This window comes from Ornithorhynchus anatinus, chromosome 4 (assembly GCF_004115215.2).
Source record: "Ornithorhynchus anatinus isolate Pmale09 chromosome 4, mOrnAna1.pri.v4, whole genome shotgun sequence".
In the NCBI taxonomy this organism is placed as follows: Eukaryota; Metazoa; Chordata; class Mammalia; order Monotremata; family Ornithorhynchidae; genus Ornithorhynchus; species Ornithorhynchus anatinus.
This window is the reverse complement of record NC_041731.1, coordinates 106850700-106865694: the sequence shown is the minus strand read 5'-3', so window position 1 is coordinate 106865694 and position 14995 is coordinate 106850700. Positions and strand designations below refer to the sequence as shown.

Below are 14995 nucleotides of genomic sequence, written 5' to 3'. Positions count from 1 at the left end.
ATTATTTGTCATAAATATTCATTTACTAGAATGTAAATACTTTAAGGACTATGAACTGTTACAGGTTGTTTGATCCAGTATTGTTGGTTTTACTGTATTGTTTGTCAGCAATAAGGGTAATTAATCAACAAGGAGGGATGGAAGATTTGACAGTGAGAGAATTTAGCCTTAAAGCTGTTTATTTATCTTAGCGATTATACTCCAACCAAACCACTGATCTCTCTTGTTTTGAACACCAATAGAGGCTCCAATTCTGTTCTTTCCATGTTTCCTTTAGAAACCCACCTTTCCAAAGAACATTACTGCAGATCCAACTTCTGAAGGGGGGTGTCCACCACGGAGTCTTGGCAAAATCTCGATGATTCAGCATCTGGAAGAAATGCCGTAAGTTCTGATTTGTTCTCATACTATTTGAAATCACAAGACACTCTTCCCTGACTTAGATTCAGTTTGATTTAGGGTGCTACCTCTCTGAGCCAGTTTATAGAAAATAAATAAATAAAACCGGAAAATAAAAAACATTTTAGTTCCAGACATGATCATAAAATTTTTGACATCTAAAACATAATTTTCTTATTTGAAAATGAGGTTCTAAGATCCATTAATCTTTTGTCCCATTACTTTAGCAAATGTAACAGTAACAAATAATCATTAGGAAGAGGCGCTTCTTCAGGGTCTGAAACCTTTCACATCATAACATCAAAATTATTTAATCTGTTGGCATTCACATCCATATGAACTACATCAGGCTTGTCCAAAAATAAATGAATAAATCCTTCCTCCAATCTGGGACTTTAAAATTTAAAATAAAAAAACCTGACTTGATGAAGATGAAATCTTTATCAGATTACTACGTTACTAAAGTGTAAACTAGGCTATCACTTCTAAAAGGTTATCATTGCTTCAAAAAACTTCAATCTTTTCATATTTCTAAAGGGCTTCCAGAATGCATGAGCATTTCCAAATGCACGCCAAGTGATTTGATCTCCAAAAAACAAAGTTTAAAATCACCATCTTCCCTTAATCATGTGAAACCATAAATTTCGTTATGCATATTGTCTCTTTTATAAAAGCGTCTGTTTCTGAGGCAATAGAGTTCTTAAAACTCCTTGATGTTCAGGATAATGGACTTAATCAATAGTCTTTGGGGTATCAAAAGATTTTTTTTCTAAGTAAGTTGAAAAAGGGTACCACACTAGTCGGAAATATTTTAAGCTCAAGTGTTCTGCAAACATTTCCTAAACTGAGGGATTTCATGTTGATTGCTATATCAGAGTGTTACAAGACCAGAAGACTGTCTTTCTTTAAGCAAATGCAAATATTTATGTGACATTTTCCCTGGTGTTGGAATTTGGGCAAAAAATTTCCTTAAAAGTCATCAACAGTACTTTGAAAATACATTTTCTGAATTGCTCCAAGATTGACTAAATGCTGTCCAATGTAGGTGAAGTATAGTGCTTGAGTGGGGCTTTTTTATTCCATCACTTTCTTTTTTTATTATTTCCTTTTTTTCCTTTTTTTTCCTCTATTTTTCATTTTTTCAATAAAGATTGGTATAACTTCACCAAAAAAAAAAATTCATTAGAGTCTGTAAGTAATTCTGTGTTGTGCAGTATGTTATATGTTCTGAAAAGGTTATGGATCCACTCAGTGTAGCACATCAAAAATGTAAAGGTGATAGGTGAGATTCCCTTTGTTGCTAGTGCTGAGAAATAATCATTTAAAGGTCAGTTGCACTGAAAAAAGAACATTTGTTTAATAAGTAACTCGTTTTGGGATATGCTGCACTTTTAAAGGTTACAGAGTAGTCCAATTTGCCAGTGATGTCAGAAAGAAGTAGTATTAAAATCATTGATCCTGTTAAAAAAAAAACTTAGTAATATTTAAACTATCCCCTCATACCCCTTGTAGCACATAAAATGAAAATCTCCAACTACAAATAGGACTATATTCCATCTTGCATGTCGTCTTAACTACAGAATTTCAGGTAAAAGCACAATTTGGGTGGGGGGGGGAATAAAATCTACCGTGATTCACATCAGATTTGATTTATGTTTTGCCGTACTGTTAAGAGTTACCACATTAAAAGAGCAAACCAGTGTATGGGTTTCAGAATTTCTCCCTGAACAGTGTTATGCTGTGTACAAACAACTGTCTTGATAGAAAATCCCAATCAGATGACTAAATGAAAAACTATTGATTTCTCTCCCCTCAACCCAAACCCACCCCACAAAAATTGGTATGGTGATGAAATGGATTATAGATCTGGTATGTAGACAAAAGAGAAGTAACAATATTAGTGATAAATGTGAAAGTCTATTAACACTTAAAGGATTTCTAGAGGTATGAAAAACATGTGAGAGTTTATTTAATATGATTCTTGGATTATTAAAAGATTTTTGCCTTTAGGGAATCAATGAGCAACAAATAAGGGTTGGTACTTTAAATATTTTATTCTCTCTTCTCAGTGAAGGGTTTCTAATTGGCATTCATTTTCATAGGGAAAATCTACTTGTTTTGCTTATGCAACTAGAAATCTTTAATGTGGTGGAACTGAGGAAGACAAATCTTTATAAACTCTTCAGCACTTAATAAAATGTTTCGGTACTTGCAAAACTTCATGGCAGGGTTTTGTTGTTGGTTAATATGAGCCCAGTTTTTGCTGAGCTGCTGTTTAATGTATTTTCAGATGGAGATACCAATGCAGCTTCAAAATAGTATTATTTCATACAACTTCACTGTTGCTGAATGAAATTGAGTAGTCGAGAAGAGATTTCTCAGGATGCCTTAAAATACCGAGATAAAATAAGAAATATCCCATTGTAGTAAAAGGCGTGCTCATTTAGACTCAAATAGTTCACACTTACTTCAGAGAAATTGGTCTAAAGTAAAGGCATCCTCTTAATTTGTCTTGCTTTTCATTTGAAAGAGGGCAAAATCTATTTCCTGGGCAATTTTGCACAGTAAAGATATTAATACTTTGGGGTTTAATTGTATCCTGTGTTTAAATACACTGTGGGTGAAACCCTAGACCTCTGCTTAATTGCTGTGAGAAAATAGCCTGATTTCTCTGAGATTAGGCACACGCTTATGTATACTTTGACCCAAGAGTGCCTCCTTCAGAATTAATCTTCTAAGGTAGTGGGATTTGCTTTTATACGTGCAGTGGAGCTATTCATGACAAATGGTGCTGCTAATAAACTAACTTTACCCTCCAGACCTCTCTTTTGCTGTCAGAGTTTTTCTTCAACTATTCATTTCACACATCTCTTGTCCAGTTGCTTATTAGCAAATAAATCTTCAAGTGGGCAGTAGGAATAATTTTAATGGTCTCTTTTAATTAGAGAGCTTTGAAATTTAAATAGGATGCTACAGAAAAAGAACTATAAAAACTTTTCAATTTTCCTAATGAAACAGAAAGCGTTCGAAAACAACTCTATTTAAGTAGAAAACATAGCCTGTGAAATGGTAAATGCATTTATATTTATTTAAAAGTTCCTTCTACAGCTGTATTTCATTTGATTCGTCTAATGCGTGAAAGCCTTTTTTCCCATCAGCTACATTGAGGATTGTTTTTGTAAGATGTAACAGAATGTTCTGGTTTAAAATATTTGTATTAATCAAAGTTAGGGCTGTTTATATTTTTTGGCAATAGAGCTTTTCTTTAAAAGTGATGCACTTCCATTTAACTAAACAAAATGTGTTGAAATGGGCTGTAATATAAACTTCAACAGTGTACAGTGGATAATAGCAATTACTGAAGCAGGAAGAAATGGGATTTGGTCTCAGAATAGAAAATTCATGTAGAAGATTTTCCTGCAGGGATCTTTTCTATTGCCCCTCTCTTAATCACCAGAATCACCTTAACATTCATATTAAACTCACAAGACTCTTTCTCTGAGTTTTCCTGCTCTATTTGTTGAGGCATTGAAATGCATCACCCAAACAATCAATTCATGAATGGTATTTATTGAGCGTTTAACTCTGTGTGGGGTACTGTTTAAGCATTTGGGAGAGCATAAGCCCGAAAGCTGTCCGAAAAATAGAGGCAACTCCTTAAAAGTTCGGAGTTACAGAACCCTACACATCAAAAATAGGATTTGAGACCACTCATATTTCAAGCTTACAAACGGACTTTTTTTTGTTAGCGGTAGTGAACAGAAAAACTCAAACTAAAGCTGTCTTTTTTGAGTGTGTGGCAGAGCCTCTAGCTATTGTTCCAGCAATAAGCTTTGGTTGACTGATATAGAACTACATGGTCTAGACTAATGTAGGGAAATGCAGTCGTCATTAACCAGCTCTTTTAACAGTAGGCCAAGCTTGATTAAAATCATACACAGATGAAATCATTTCTTTACAATTTCTTTGTAGTTTTGTGTGTTTGCAATAATTCTAACACTCTGAAGACATGTAGTAGGTTACATTTGGGAGGTTAGGGGATGAATGGTTTTACTTTTTCTATGCAATTTGCACCAGAAGTCAAAATGGCTTTAGGATTATTTTAGCTACAATCAGGCGAATGCATTGTTCATAGACCAGCATTGTAGGGTGGGGCAAAAGGAGCACAGAAGTTACAACACAAAATCACACACGTGGGAGGCAGATGTTTTTATCTTTAACTTGGAGGACGAGGACGTCTCAAATAAACAGGAAGTATTATTATGTATTACATGCAGAATTACTGGAGATTGTGCATCAGAATCTGAACCCTCCCTATCAGGTTTCTTGGGCCTTGTATTACTTTGGCTCAGCCTGGGTGACATTGGTGACCAGTAGCTGACTTCAATAAAAAGTTTCCTGCCACATTTTCAGCAGTGACATTTGGTTGGGGTTGCTCGGCTTTTCATCTTACTGAAGAATGACAAGCCTAGCGACTGTTTCTGGTCAATATTTCATATGTTAAATTCATTCCTGTGCCAGACTGATTTATTATGTTGTCCTTTGTCATTATGACTCCATCATTTCCAAACTTTGGTAAAATAATATTTCAGGAGATCAACTTTTGCCCTACTGGCATAGGAGAGAGTGAGGCCTATTTTGATGGCTTCATTCATCTCAGATAGTGAAGTGGGGAAAGCTCAGGGCCAGGAATGTCAAATTCAAATTTTAAATCTCTAAACTGATTCGTCTTTTTATTTCACTAGCTAAAGCCAATGACAATAAATGTGAATTCTATTATGCTTTGCGATTACTGGGCATTATTAGTATCTATTTTCCAATTTTTTGCAATTTGGGTGTAATCTAAATCTATGCATTAGTCTAGGTAGGGGGTTCCGTTTGAGATAATTTAGGTTACGTGGTCCAAAGCACAAAAAGAAGTAAATGCTTCTCTTCCATTAATATGTTGAAAAGGATAATCAGAGCAGTTCTTGCACTGGATACCTTGCTTCTGAATGCCGACTTTTCCTTACCATCAGTGGAAGCTGAATATGCAGAGGCGCAAGAGTCTTGCAGGAATCTGGTCTGATTTTCCAAGTCACCTTTCAGGCTGAAAAATCCCACTGGGCTTATTATGATTCAGTGAGTTTCACTTTTACCATTCATCTAGTTTATTTGCCAATCACCAGTACTACTAATAGTAATTCTGAATAATCAGTAACTTTTCAAGAAAAAAAGATGGATTATTTTATTTATCTTCTATTTTAAAAGAGGGAGCTTATATTTTGAAAGTTTCAGTGACACCTCATTAGTGTTAACAATAATTGTGCTAATCAGTCAATCAATCGTAGTTATTGAGTGCTTGCTATTTATTTATTTGCAAATATTTATTGTGTGCAAAGCACTATACTGAGTGATTGGGAGAGTACAATATAATGGAATCACTGCTTGGGAGTCAGAGGTCATGGGTTCAAATCCTGGCTCTGCCACTTGTCAGCTGTGTAACTCTGGGCAAGTCACTTTGCTGCTCGGTGCCTCACTTATCTCATCTGTAAAATGGGGATTAAGACTGTGAGCCTCACGTGGGACAACCTGGTACCCTCTATCTAACCCAGAGATTAGAACAGTGCTCTGCACATAGTAAGCGCTAAACAAATACCAACATTATTATTAGATGCATTCCCTGCTCCAGAGCTTAAAATCTAGTAGTACAACATACACACGTACAAATGAAATGTACAGATCTGCTGAATCCCTAGAGCATCCTAGGGCTTAGAAAATAGGACCATAAATGGCAGCAATGCTATGGATCAGTGTTATTTCATTTTTTTTTAAATAAATCCCACTTTTCCTTCTCATCCCATCCACACTGGATGAAGGCTTGGATTTATTTAGCATAATGTTAGACTCAGTTCTGACTACTGTCATAATAAAACTAATGATAATAATATTTCCTAAGCGCTTACTGTGTGTAAAACACTCTACTAAGTGCTGGGGTAGATATAAGATAATCAGGTTCCACATGGGGCTTCCAGTCTAAGAGAAGGCAGAACAGGTGTTGAATCTCCATTTTGCAGAAGAGGGAACTGAGGCACAGTGACTTGCTTAGGTTAAGTGACTTGCCCAAGGTCACACAGCAGATAAGTGCTGGAGCTGGGTTTAGGACCCAGGTCCTCTGACTCCCAAGTCCAGGCTCTTTCTACTGGGCCACACTGCTTCTTTGAAATCATTTCTCAACTACTATTAAGAATGATCAGAGTCAGTGACATTTTCAATAGACATATATCATGATATTAAAAATCATCCAGGTAGGTTTATCAATAGAGAAGTAATTATGAGATCTAGGCACCGTTCTGTTACATTCATTCATTCATATTTATTGAGCGCTTACTGTGTGTAAATTACTGTACTAAGAGCTTGGAAAGTACATAGGCAGCCTATTCTCAGCTGATTTCAGGCGGAGATGAGGTATGCTGCTGTGAGTGGCAATCAGCTACTGGCTTTCTCCTCACAACCTTTAACTCTAAAAAGCTGACCAAATGGCTTGAGGGAAGAGATGTGAGACAGATCTGGGACCAGGTAGACCATGAAAAGCAGTGTTGCCTAATGGATAGAGCACTGGCCCTGGAGACAGAAGGACCTGAGTTCTAATCCCAGTTCTGCCACTTTCATTCATTCATTTGATTCAACCATATTTATTGAGCGCTTACTGTGTGCAGAGCACTGAACTAAGCACTTGGAAAGTACAATTCAGCAATAGAGACAATCCCTGCCCACACTGGGTTTACAGTCTAGAAGAATGGAGACAAACATCAAAACAAGTTGACAGACATCAATATAAATAAATAGAATTATAGATTTATACACATTCAATGAATGAATGAAGCACTCAACAATCACCCCACCCCCCAAAAAAAAGGATCAGAACACCAGTTGGTGATCTTATTGGTCTTATGGTCATCCCAGGTCTGAAATTATGCATCAAATGGCAAGATTTTCAGGATGCCTTCATTAACCACCATCACATGGGAACCCCCGAACCCTAACTTCAATAGATATAATCTATCCTTGTCCTCCTTCTGGAAACAACCAAGAGAGACAAAGTTTGGATGGTGAGAGTTCAGACAGGAGAGTGAAGTACCATTTTTTATCCTTCTCTCTGTCCAGTCTCTCAGGCAGGACTCCGGTGCCTATGTGTTCCTAGACCCAGCAAGATCTCATGTGCCTTTGTGTTTCTAGATCCAGCCAGACTGCAGTTGTGTTTGTGTTTCTAGATCCAGATAGTACTCAAGTGCCTTTGTGTTCCTGGATCCAGCCCAAGTTAGGATGCACTGACATTTCAAAATTCAGCCCCACCTTGGGTGCCTTTGTGTTTCTAGATTCAGCCTAATCTCAGAAGTACTTTCGTGTTTCTAGATCCAGCTTCCATCAATACCCTAGCCCTGGACTTTTAGAAGTGTCACTGCCTCCTAGCTGTGATCCATCTGTGCTCCCTTCCCAGCCCTCTAACTCTGAAAATCCACTGCTTGCATCTGGAAACCAGAGGAGAGAAGAGGAAAAGCAGACAAGAAAGTATGCTGAGCCAATGCTGGCTGTCTATCTCCTCCATCTGGTGCAGGAGATTCAGGGAAAATATTATGCATCCTTCTTTTGATTTACACATGGCCCTTCTGCTCCCTTCTATCTTTCACCCATGTTGAGCAGACACCGTGTCTGATATGACACAATGTGTCAATCCCAATGCTTAGCACAGTACTTGGGACATAGTGAGCACTTAATCACATGCAACACAGTCCAAACCATCCCAAATGGACTTCACCATTTGGAGTGAAGCAGGGGGAGAACAGGCATTTGAATCCCCATTTTACAGATGAGGAAACAGGAAGTGAAGTGACTTGTCCAAAGTCATACAGAAGGCATGTGGCAGAACTGGGATGATAGCCCAGTTCCTCTACCTCCCAGGCCCACACTTCAGATGGTAGGCAAAATAAGCCACTGTCTCAGCATGTGGGAAAACTGAGACAGCTGCACAGTTTTATGTTTTTTGTATTTCTTTATGGTATTTGTTAAGCACTTACTATATTCCAGGCACTGTACTAAGTGCTGGGGTAGGTACAAGGTAATCAGATTGGACACAGTCTCTGTCCTTCATGGGCCTCACAGTCTTTATCCCCAATTTACAGATGAGGGAACTGATACACAGAGAAGTTAAGTGCCTTGTCCAAGGTCACACAGCAGACAACTGACAGAGCTGGGATTAGACTTCTAACTCCCAGGCCCATGCTTTATCCACTAGTCTACTTTCTCAAATATGACATTTCAAGTGCTTAGTACAGTGCTCTGCATGCAGAAAGTGCTCAATAAATGCAATTGAATGAATTCAGAGCTTTTCAGAGATGGTAGTTACACAACTTGTTCCCACAATAGCTGCCTTTCTCATGTGTGGTTTCTCTCATATAAATAAATAAATTTGTGCAAGAAATATGTGGAGATAGCTGCTCCACTGTCCTTCTTAAAGATGATGGCTGAATGGAAGTAATCCTTAGTGAGGTCACCCAGCTCAATTAATTGAGTGGTAAAAGGTGGAGCTGGAGTAACACTATTTTACAAAATCTTACTTATGATGACATATTTTCCTCTCCCAAACTCTTAATCCAATGGTCTGCCTATAGTAACATGCAGTAACTGCAATTGATTGAATGATTGATTATGTTATGATGCATGTGAATGGCCCCATGCCACGATGGCATCAGGTAGAATCTGGGGGGCATCCCCTCTGGCTTTGCCCCTGTGTGACTGAATGTCTGATACTAACCCTGCCTAAGTTGGAGGAGCAGCATGGTATAGAAGATAGAGCACAGGCCTGGGAGTCAGAAGTGTCACGAGCCCCCAGTTCATACCAACCAGGACCTTCCTGAACTGGGGAAACCTTGGTGATACATAATAGAGTTCAAACCACACCTCTGATCACCAAGGTTACTGTGAAAAGTTTTTATTTAGTTTTACCAACATGCACGGGAGTGACACATACTCACTCACCCCACTCCACCTAGGGCCCAATAGCAGTCTGTTAGTCAAAGAAGCCCATTCTGCCAGTGCTTCTTCTTTCTGCTTCCAAGAGCTCCTGCCTTATGCTGCTCTCCTGCTCCTTCTGCTGCTCTCAGCGTGCTTCCTTCTTGTTTCTCTGCATGCTTCTGCTCCAGGTGCTTCCCTCTTCTCCACGTGCCTCTATCTGCATGCCTCTCGCCTCCCTCGCGATTCATAGTGACTGCCTTTTGTCTGCCTTAGGTGTTGCAACTGTGGCTCCACATGGCAGTTATTGATTGGTCCAGGCCCGTTGCTTGGTAGAACAGGGAGAGAAGACCACACCTCTCTCCATGCTCAGCTACCACAGGTCCGCAGTCACCTGCCTCAAGTAGAGCCCATCAGTCTTCCTGAGCCTCTTCCTTCTTGTTGTTTGCAGGATCACAAACAGTCACTAATAAGGCAGCGTGTTGTGGGATCACCACAAGAAAGTCATGGGTTCTAATCCCGGCTCTGCTACTTGGCTGCTGTTTGACTTGGGGCAAGTCATTTAATTTCTCTGTGCCTCAGTTATCTCATCTGTAAAATGGTTATTGAGAATGTGAGCCTCACGTGGGACAGAGACTGTGTCCAACCCAATTAACTCCTATCTTCCTCACCATTTAGTACAGAGCCTGGCTCATATTAAATTCTTAATAAATACTATACTATGATAGCTGTGGGCTAAACCGTTGATGGAAATCTGGTGTTCCAGACCTTCCATCCAGTGGTCTCATGAGAGAGATTACTTCCGTCAGAAGGAAGCCCTTTCAAGTTGCTGGTTGGACTCCTGTGCATCTACTGGGCTATATACTTCTGTCATTTGAAGGAGAAGGTCTATAAGCCTGGAAAGTGGGAAAACCAGAAAATGGGATTCATTATGTGTAAATAATAGTTCACATTTTCAAGGAAACTCTATCAAGTTGATTTTCAAGAGTTTGAGATGTTCTGAATCCCAAACGTTTATATATGTTAGGACTTAACAGGTGACTAATATAGGAAGAGAAACACTGTGGGTGGAAATAATAAGGGTGGATTACTGCGCCAGATTTTCACAATTTGGGTTTCAACCCAAATTCCAACTATAGTATCATGTGAAATAGCTGTATCACCCACAGAAATTGACTCATCAAAGCCCCAAAGCCAGAGTTGGATGTCTCCAAGTCTTCAAATCCACATCAGAACCCTTTCTTACCCCAACAAATCATAATTTAACTGGAAGCAAAAGAGAAACTTGGGGCTTGCAACTGTACCAGATTTTTATCCATTTATTTCTCTTCTCTTACTGGACTTTATGAATAGTGGTATTTGAGTCTCAAGCTGTTTTGCCTCCCTGATTTTTAATGTGTGATTAGATAATAGCATACAATTTAAAGCAGTGTTATTCCAGACATAAGCAAAATCATTATTGAGATTAAGAAACTCCCAAGTGTTCAGCTTGACTGACCAGAATTATAAAGAGTAAGTGAAATAATCTATCAATATTCAATACTAAACACTGTGGCACATTTGCCCTTTCCTTTAGCTTCCAAATCATTTTGTTTTATAAAAAACTTAAAGGATTTGGGTTTCTATTTTTAATGTTCTTTTAGCCTTTCTTGAAGGCTACATTGGCTCTGTAACTTGGGTAACTAGACCGTGGCCTTACATTAATTAGCACATAACATGGGGCAAGGGGGGGGGGGGGCACTCAAAGAGGGAAAAGGAGGTATTCTCTCTCCCTATTCAGCATTGGAATGTTCAATAAATCCATCAGTGGTATTTATTGAGCACTTAGTCTGTGCCGAACACTGTGGGTAATGTTCTCTGCTCATAAAGAGTTTACCAATGGCTTTGCATGTAGAGTTCTTTGGGCGAGACAGGCATCTGTAATTTCAAATTAAATGGTTTCTGCAGGAAATGAATCTACAAGGAGTTAGCTCAGGTTTCAGATTATTCCCGGTGCTTGATTGTAGAGGACTTGATGCACCGTTAATAGAATCCAGAACCTGGACGAGCTTGAGACCCAGGCTTGAGGCCTTTTCCTCTGGGTTACAGGAACCTGGGTTGTCTCTAGGACCATGTCTTTATGTCTCTGTCCTCTCAGACCCTCTCTCTCTGGCTCTGGGTCTTCTGTGTCTTTTGAAGAGTCATTGACGGGTGCTGCTTCCCATGTCCCTCAATCCAGTCCTTATTTCATTCTTAGATCATTCTTCTAAAGTAGCATTCAGTTCACCACTCCCCCATTCCTCAAAAACCTCTAATAGTTGCCAATACACCTCTGCATCAAACAGAAACTCCTTATTAGTGGCTTTAAAACATTTGATCAGCTCATCCCGTTCTATCTCACCTCAAGTGTAACATTATTATTATGGTATTTGTTAAGCGCTTTCTATGTGTCAGGCACTGTATTAAGTGCTAGAGTAGATACAAGGAAATCAGGTTGGACATGGGCCCTGTCCCGTGTAGGGTTCACAGTCATTGCCATTTTACAGATGGGGTAACTGAGGCCCAGAGAAATGAAGTGACTTGCTCAAGGTCACAAAGAAGACAAGAGCAGAGCCTGGACTAGAACCTATGACCTTCTGACTACCAAGCCCATGTTTTATCCTCTATGCTAGACTGCCTATGACAACCCAGTGTACTAATTTTGTTCCATTAATGCGACCCTACTCACTCTCTCTTGATATCTTCTCCCTTGGCATCAACCCCTCACCCACGTTTTGCCTCTGTTCTGGAACTCTCTCCCATTTCATTGCAGTCCGATCATCACTCCCACAGTCAAAGTCTTTTTGAAATCACATCTTCTCCAAGAAGCCTTCCCGCATTTCACCTACTTCCTTTCCCATCATCATCACCTATTCATTTGGTTCCATACTCTTTGAACATTTCAAATTCACCCTACCCTCAACCCCGCTGCACCTATGTACGTATCCGTATTTACTATATCTGTAATTTATTTTAATGTCTGTCTCCTCCTCTAGACTGTAAGCACATTGTGAGCAGGGAACATGTCTGTCAACTGTGCTGTATTGTACTATCCTAAGTAAGAGTATAGTCCTCTGCTCACTGTAAGTGGTTAATAAATCACTGATTGAAATACCAATGATTGAGACTTAGATACACTATCTCCCTTCAGTTCTGTTCCCCTTCTCCCACCCCATTTTTACTGTAAGCTTCTTGTGGACAGGAAAAGTGTCTGCCAGCCCTGTTATATTGTACTCTGCCGAGTACATAGTACAGTACACACAGTGAGTGCTTTCAATAGATACGATTTATTGATTGTTCTTCACCTATGTTGAAAGAGAAACTCTAAGTTGGCACCAAACCCCGCATTCCCCACTGTAGGGAGTAAAGTCAACTCTAAGACACGTGATTATTCCATGATTGCAAATATAATCAAGATGGTCCAAGTTCTTCTCAATCAACTATATTTATTGAAGCACTTACTCTGTGCAGAGCACTATACCAAGCACTTGGGAGAGTGCAGTCAACAGAGTTGATAGATGTTCCCTGCCCACAAGGAGCTTACCACTTCCCCATCCACTCCCAGGTTTCTAAACAAAGAATCCCCAAATGTCAGGCTGTACATCTGAGTCACATGGGAAAAAAAAGAAAGCAAGAGATTTTAAAGCCATCTGAGCTTCAGTTGATGAATCAATCAATCACTGGCATTTACCAAGCTCTTGCTGTATGTAGAACACTGTCCTAAGCATTGGAAAAGTCTAGTGGAGAAATGGCCACTGTCAGGGATCAGTGGCCCTAGACTTATAAACCCTCTTGCCATCATGGCATGACAAGGCTTTTCTTCTGCCCCATGCCCTGAATGGAGTAGCCTACAGAAGAGTGACTTTCCTCATCAATAATCAAGGTGTATGATGGCTACTCTTGATAAGCAGCGGTACTTTTGCTTTATACCACCAGCTTTTGGGGTGAGAGAGGGAAGGAAAGGATTGGGGAGGGGCTGGATACTAAAAGTGGACTCCAGATGTGTGATTGTTTGTTGCTCTTTGGGAGAAAGGGGATGAACCTGCAAAGTGATTCTTGGATATGGTTGGCCCCAATAGTACGTAAATCGTTAACAGTATATAAATCGTTTTCTAAGCCTGCCGTCAGGATTGCCACAGTAAATACCTTTCTTTCCCACCACTGATGACTTGGTGTTAGAAAAAAACTTGAGAGTTGGAAGGTAAGGATGGACAGACAGAGTTGCAACGAAAGATTTAAAGGCAATAAAAGGAAGCTCTGAATTGGAGGAGGAGAGGACTGCCAAAGCAACTGTCTAGGGCCCAGTATATGGGAAAGACACCCACTTCTCCCACTGAAGCTACCAGTTTTTAGGGCAGTTGATCAAAAGGAGAGCCTATGTGGGGCACCAATAAATTTTCCCTCTTAGAAACTGGAACCGTCCAATTCCCACCTGAGCATTCTCTACCAGAACTTAGTGCAGTGATCTGCACACAGTAAGCACTTAGTAAATCCTATTACTACTAGTAAGAAATCCTGTTGAAACAGCAGAACCACTGTAACAGCAGATAGTAATACTTGTCCAACTTTCCCCTACCTCTTTCCTTCCACACCAGATTTGGAATCAGACCTGAGAAGTGGTCTACTTAGGGAATGCCCTCCATCCTCGCATCCGCCAAACCAGCTCTCTTCCCCCCTTCAAAGCCCTACTTAAAGCTCACTTCCTCCAGGTGGCCTTCCCAGACTGAGTCCCCCTTTTTCTCTGCTCCTCCTCCCCTCCCCATCACCCCTACTCCCTCCCTCTGCTTTACCCCCTTCCCCGCCCCACACCACTTGTATATATTTGTACATATTTATTATTCCATCTATTTTATTAATGCTGTGTATATATCTATAATTCTATTTATCTATTTTGATGCTAATGATGCCTGCCTACTTGTTTTGTTGTCTGTCTCCCCCTTCTAGACTGTGTGCCCATTGTTGGGTAGGGATTGTCCCTATCTGTTGCCAAATTGTCCTTTCGAAGTGCTTAGTACAGTAGGCGCTCAATAAATACAATTGAACGAATGAATGAACCAGTCCATTAATAGCATTTATTTATGGTACTTGTTAATCTCTTACTGTGTGGCAGGCACTGTACTAAGCAGTGGGGTAGATAGAAGCTAATCGATTTGGACACAGTCCCTGTCCCACATGGGGATCACAGTCTTAATTCCCATTACCCAGATGGGGATTTACTGAGCACCTCCTCTGTGCAAGCATTCTTTTAAGGGCTTAGGATAGTACAAAAGAATTAAAATTCCCCTCAAGGAGCTTGCAATCCAATATAAAAGACGGACAGAAACTAAGTTACAGATGGTAGAAAGAAAAGAACAGAAAAGTGAATATGTTAACGAGAAAGTGCTTAAAGAGTAGAGTAGGTGTACAAGAGTGCTAGAGTGGTTATCTAAACCTGGATAGATATTAAAGTACTGCCTGCAGGCTAGTCGGTTGGGATGATCAGAGCCCTGGGCATAGCTCTGATGTACAAGATCTTTTATTCCAGTTTCATTCTTTCAAGGCAGGCAGGCATGGTCTAGTGGAAGGAGCCTGGGTCTGAGATGTAGAC

The 14995-nt window shown here is 39.8% G+C and overlaps 1 protein-coding gene across 32 annotated transcripts in view; it reads left to right on the top strand.

The window, feature by feature from the left end:
• ADGRL2 (adhesion G protein-coupled receptor L2) overlaps window positions 1–14995 on the top strand; it is a 701088-nt gene that overhangs the window by 287695 nt on the left and 398398 nt on the right. For all 32 annotated transcript variants that reach the window (XM_039911908.1, XM_039911906.1, XM_039911911.1 and 29 more), the window contains exon 4: window positions 278–384. The gene's annotated coding sequence lies outside the window, so the exon portion shown is untranslated. The remainder of the gene's footprint in view (window positions 1–277; window positions 385–14995) is intronic.